The sequence below is a fragment of the Littorina saxatilis genome, linkage group LG12 (genome assembly GCF_037325665.1).
Source record: "Littorina saxatilis isolate snail1 linkage group LG12, US_GU_Lsax_2.0, whole genome shotgun sequence".
NCBI lineage: Eukaryota > Metazoa > Mollusca > Gastropoda > Littorinimorpha > Littorinidae > Littorina > Littorina saxatilis.
Window position 1 is genome coordinate 17,042,478 of NC_090256.1, and position 6,000 is coordinate 17,048,477.

The 6,000-nt window shown below is 40.5% G+C and overlaps 1 protein-coding gene across 2 annotated transcripts in view; it reads right to left on the reverse strand.

Annotated features, from left to right (window-relative positions):
* Nucleotides 1-5,314, reverse strand: part of LOC138981382 (uncharacterized) — a 101,498-nt gene extending 96,184 nt beyond the window's left edge. Inside the window, exon 1 of one of the 2 annotated variants that reach the window (XM_070354282.1) lies at nt 5,000-5,311. The gene's annotated coding sequence lies outside the window, so the exon portion shown is untranslated. Of the gene's footprint in view, nt 1-4,999 lie in introns of both variants that reach the window. The other variant, XM_070354283.1, reaches the window with a different exon arrangement.
* Nucleotides 5,315-6,000: the final 686 nt, after the last annotated feature.

The window sequence follows — 6,000 nt, forward strand, 5'->3', positions numbered from 1 at the left end:
TTCAGTCAAAATTTTACTATACCCTGAAGAGTGATGCACGAGCATTTCAGACGCTTGCCTCTGAAAAAAGAAGTTCTCAGCCAAATTACGAACTCAAACTGGTACGTTTTACATATAAATGTGTTAGTTGGTATCTTTTGATTATCACAAAACAATTTGCGACTGCTTTGGCCGAAGATGCTGGTGACAGTATCATTATTATGAACCCTACCCTAAATCCAGGAAAGACGTCGTCCAAAATGTAGGTAAGTTTTGATTAAAAATAAATTCACACAAGACTAGTATTGTTGTTTGGCTTCAATGGATATATTTTCGTCAAGTATGATGTCTTTACATAATATCTGTATAATATGAATGGATTTGAACCATATACTATGTCACTATGACCTTCCAATCTTCCTAACCCCCAGCCCAGTAAAGCGTGCGAGACGTTCCCTGAACAAATGTCGCTTTGTGGTGCGAGTTCAGTGTGACATGATTAGTTTCCAGAACCCCATTTCTGACTTTCAAAGTTTATCTACATACATTTAGCAATGCATGAGCAAAATATGACAACTTAATGGTGCCTTTTGGTTTAATGCTATGGTAAAAAATCCTAGTGATAGTGTTTACAGCTTGAAACAAAACATAACAGAGGGGAGTAGTCTTCCTCAATCTGGTTCAGAGCATAATGTATTTCTATATTCAGAGGTAGCATTATTCCTGATAAGAGCTAGAGCCAATATAATGATGCTGAATATTTGAAAAATGAACTTTGTGACTCATCTGAGTAGCAGAAGAGCCTTCGTGATCGTCAGCGTAAGGCTGGCTGTCTTCAAAGCAATTCCTAGATGAACAACTTAACACTGCGTTCGATTATTCGCCCGTTTCTTAAGCTAGAGCTTTAAAACTTTACACGCGTCTAGGGCTACATGAACGCTTTACAATACATACAATATAGTTGACTCTCGCGTTATTTAAAGGTCACAACAAGGTCATTACCAGGCAAAAACGAGGGAAAACCGACGGAAAGTACCATTTTCTGCAACTGTTTCTTAGAAAAAGCTTTCAAATTCAATTATTTTTGGGGGATTAACGCATTTCTAGACATGACAATCATACGATTATCAGACATCAATTGTGGAGGTCAAGACAAGGTCATTACCAGGCAACAACGAGGGAAAACCGAGGGAAAATACCATTTTCTGCAACTTGTGTGAAAGTAAAAGCTTTCAAACTCCATCTTCTTCTGGTATTGGCGCATCTCTAGGCATGACAATCATCTGATTAACAGTCCTCAATTTTCAAGGTCACAACCAGGTCATTACCAGATAGAACCGAGAGAAAACCGAGAAAAAATACCATTTTCTATAACTTTTTTGTAAGTAAGAGCTTATAAACTCCATCTTCTTCTGGGATTAGCGCTGATTTCTATGACCCTGAAGTCCGAGGAAAGTTTTTTTGGCCCATGCCTAGTTTGAAGGTCATGACAAGGTCAAGTTTGCACGTTTTCTATTTGTGTTCGGCTATTTTCTAAGCTAAAGCTGTTGAGGCAGATTCATGACATCTTCCTTCGCCCACAGGGGCTCTAGGGGGGTGGGCGGGGCTGGATGTAATAGGGGTAGAAGAGAAGGGGAGAGAGAAGAAAAAGTCAATGTTAAGGTGTTCATCTACCGATAGCCTTGCGGTCTGCAAGCCTGACTCTGAGGATCACACCGGCTGTCCTGGCACTCAGACGAGTCATAAAGTTGATATATTTTCCGTCGTTTTACCCAGTAATGACCTTGTTGTGTGACCTTTAAATATTACGAGAGTCAACAATATTTGATTCATGTCTTATAATGCCCTAGACGTGTGTAAAATCCCATCCTTGTCATGACCTTCAAACATTGCATGGGTCAAGAAAACTTTCCAAAGACTTCAGGGTCATTGAAATCAGCGCTAATCCTAGAAGAAGATGGAGTTTATAAGCTCTTACTTACAAAAAAGTTGCAGAAAATTGTATTTTCCCTCGGTTTTCCATCGGTTTTATCTGGTAATGACCTTGTTGTGACCTTGAAAATTGAGGACTGTTAATCAGATTATTGTCATGTCTGGAGATGCGCCAATACCAGAAGAAGATGGAGTTTGAAAGCATTTACTTACACACAAGTTGCAGAAAATGGTATTTTCCCTCGGTTTTCCCCGGTAATGACCTTGTCGTGACCTCCACAATTCATGACTGTTAATCAGATGATTGTCATGTCTAGAGATGCGCTAATCCCAGGAAACAATTGAATTTGAAAGTTCATTCTTACAAACAGTTGCAGAAAATGGTACTTTCCCTCGGTTTTTCTTCGGTTTTACCTGGTGATGACCTTGTTGTGTGACCTTTAAATATTACGAGAGTCAACAATATTTGCGTTATGTCTCATAAATCCCAAGACGTGTGTAAAGTTGTAATTAAGCTTTAGCTTCGAAAATAGCTGACGTCCAGAAAGTATTTTATTTGACCGTAAAAGATATTCCCAAATAGAAAACGTGTAAATTTGACCTTGTCATGACCTTCAAAGTAGGCATGGGTCAAGAAAACTTTCCTCGGACTTCAGGGTCATTGAAATCAGCGCTAATCCCAGAAGAAGATGGAGTTTATAAGCTCTTACTTACAAAAAAGTTATAGAAAATGGTATTTTCCCTCGGTTTTCTCTCGGTTCTATCTGGTAATGACCTTGTTGTGACCTTAAAAATTTAGGACTGTTAATCAGATGATTGTCATGCCTAGAGATGCGCCAATACCAGAAGAAGATGGAGTTTGAAAGCTTTTACTTACACACAAGTTGCAGAAAATGGTATTTTCCCTCGGGTTTCCCTCGTTTTTGCCCGGTAATGACCTTGTCGTGACCTCCACAATTCATGACTGTTAATCAGATGATTGTCATGTCTAGAGATGCGCTAATCCCAGGAAACAATTGAATTTGAAATCTTTTTCTTGCAAACAGTTGCAGAAAATGGTACTTTCCGTCGGTTTTCCTTCGTTTTTGCCTGGTAATGACCTTGTTGTGACCTTTAAATAACGCGAGAGTCAACTATATTTTACGTATTGTAAAGCGTACATGTAGCCCTAGACGCGTGTAAAGTCTCAAAGCTCTAGCTTAAGAAACGGGCGAATAATCGAACGCAGTGTTAAGTTGTTCATCTAGGAATTGCCTTGAAGACAGCCAGCCTTACGCTGACGATCACGAAGGCTCTCTTGCTACTCAGATGAGTCACAAAGTTCATTTTTCAAATATTCAGCATCATTATATTGGCTCTAGCTCTTATCAGAAATAATGCTACCTCTGAAAATAGAAATACATTATGCTCTGAACCAGATTGAGGAAGACTATTCCCATCTGTTATGTTTTGTTTCAAGCTGTAAACACTATCACTAGCAATTTTACCATAGCATTAAACCAAAAGGCACCATTAAGTTGTCATATTTTGCTCGTGCATTGCTAAATGTATGTAGATAAACTTTGAAAGTCAGAAATGGGGTTCTGGAAACTAATCATGTCACACTGAACTCGCACAACAAAGCGACATTTTTTCAGGAAACGTCTCGCACGCTTTACTGGGCTGGGGGTTAGGAAGATTGGAAGGTCATAATGACATAGTATATGGTTCAAATCCATTAATATTATACAGATATTATGTAAAGACATCATACTTGACGAAAATATATCCATTGAAGCCAAACAACAATACTAGTCTTGTGTGAATTTATTTTTAATCAAAACTTACCTACATTTTGGACGACGTCTTTCCTGGATTTAGGGTAGGGTTCATAATAATGATACTGTCACCAGCATCTTCGGCCAAAGCAGTCGCAAATTGTTTTGTGATAATCAAAAGATACCAACTAACACATTTATATGTAAAACGTACCAGTTTGAGTTCGTAATTTGGCTGAGAACTTCTTTTTTCAGAGGCAAGCGTCTGAAATGCTCGTGCATCACTCTTCAGGGTATAGTTGAATTTTGACTGAGAAGAGAAAGTGCGCCCTTGAATATTTCTTGTTAACATCGATTTTTATGTTTGGCAGGTCCCAAGCTTTCAAAAAATACCCATTTGGTAGAGTCCGCTTTTGGGTGCACGGTCAGCCCTCCGCCGTGACGGAGTATCAGGGCTGATGTGAAATGTATAAATGTAATCAGGATATAGAATTTGACAGCCTAAGGTGTGTCAGTCGGTAAGTGAGAGTCTCTTCTCTGAGTGCGTGTCAGTGTGTGTGTGTGTGTGTATATATGTGTGTGTGTGTATGTATGTGTGTGTATGTGTGTGTATGTGTGTGTTTGTGTGTGTGTATGTACATATAATTATCTTGTAACCAAGTGTTTTTTTATGAACTTGAAAGTAGCGCTAGATATGCTCACTGAAAGAGAGGGAAGGAAACCGCGAGAGATTGAGAGAGGGAGAGAGGGGGGGAGAGGGAGGGAGGGAAAGAGAGAGGAGGGGGGTGGGGTAATGAGAGACTAAGAATGAGACTGAATTTTATCTGACAAGGATGACGGGCGCAGTGGCGAGGTGGTAAGACGTCGGCCTCCTAATCGGGAGGTCGTGAGTTCGAATCCCGGTCGCTGCCGCCTGGTGGGTTAAGAGTGGAGATTTTTCTGATCTCCCAGGTCAACTTATATGTGCGTGTGTACACGCAAGCACAAGACCAAGTGCGCACGGAAAAGATCCTGTAATCCATGTCAGAGTTCGGTGGGTTATAGAAACACGAAAATACCCAGAAATCGGCGTGTGCTGCCTGAATGGCGGGGTAATAACGGTCATACACGTAAAAATGCACTCGTGCTAAAAACATGAGTGGGAGGCTAAACCCATGAACGAAGAAGATGAAGATCTCACAAGGATACAGATTTTTAATCTGAGCCTTTTCTTACAATCTGTCCTTGGGACAACAAACACACACACACACACATGGAGAGAGGGAGAGGGAGAGAGAGAAGAGGGAGGTTGAGAGAAAGGGAGATACACAAAGACAGAGATTCTAACTCACCTGTAATCGCCTGCTTAAGTGAATGTCTCCAACCAGTCGCAGAGCACAGTACTGTCAGTTGTACACAACCTGTTGAAGTCAGTGCTTACTGTCAGTGATAATTATATCAGCTGTACACACAGAGTCGCAGAGCACAGTAGTGTTAGTTGTATACAACCTGTTGAACTCAATGCTTATACTGTCAGGTCACCTGTACGGGCAGCATGACACTGGTACAAGGTCAGTTGTGACACTCACTGAACGCGGCTTGAAAAGCCGGCTGTTGAAAACCGACTGTTTGCATACACTGAGCGGGGGTAAAAGCGGAAACTTTGTAAGCTTTTTTTTGTCCGTCATACCATCCTCGCGCGCGCTGCCGCAGCGCGGCCGAAACATATAATTATTCATGTCTCTCTCGAACTGCGCAGTTTACACAACGCACACTCCGTAAAGCTAGCCTACTCTTACACTGTTAGTCCGGTCATCCTACGCGATAAAGTAGCTTGACCTCATACAAATTCTAAGAGTTTCAATTTTTGTTACAGTGTGTAGTACTATGTTACATCTTTACTTTGTGAAGTTTCGAGGACAGTGGCTTTTCAAACAAAAGAGTAACACAAGAAAACGTGTTATGCAATCTTCAGCTCAAGTTATACACATTTTGCTGAGTGGTATTTTTGTCTGTCTTTTTCTGTAAGTGTCACGCTTTCATTTTTTAAACAGAAATAGTTGTAATTTATATCAAAAGTCCCTTACCTTACACGATAAATATTAAATGTTCCCTCTGTCCGTCCGTGCGTTCGTCAGTCCGTCCGGATCGGAATGTTCGTATAAAAAAAATTAAATCACGGCAGAGTCACTGACCAGCATCGCCGATTAAAGCAATGAGGACATTGTCACACAAAGGTTTTTTTCACAAACACAGTGTAGTTCACAAACAGCCCTGAATATATTCCTGGTGTCGAATAAAACTGGTAATGCTAAACAACTTATCCTCCAGTCACTAAAGAAAATGGTGTTCA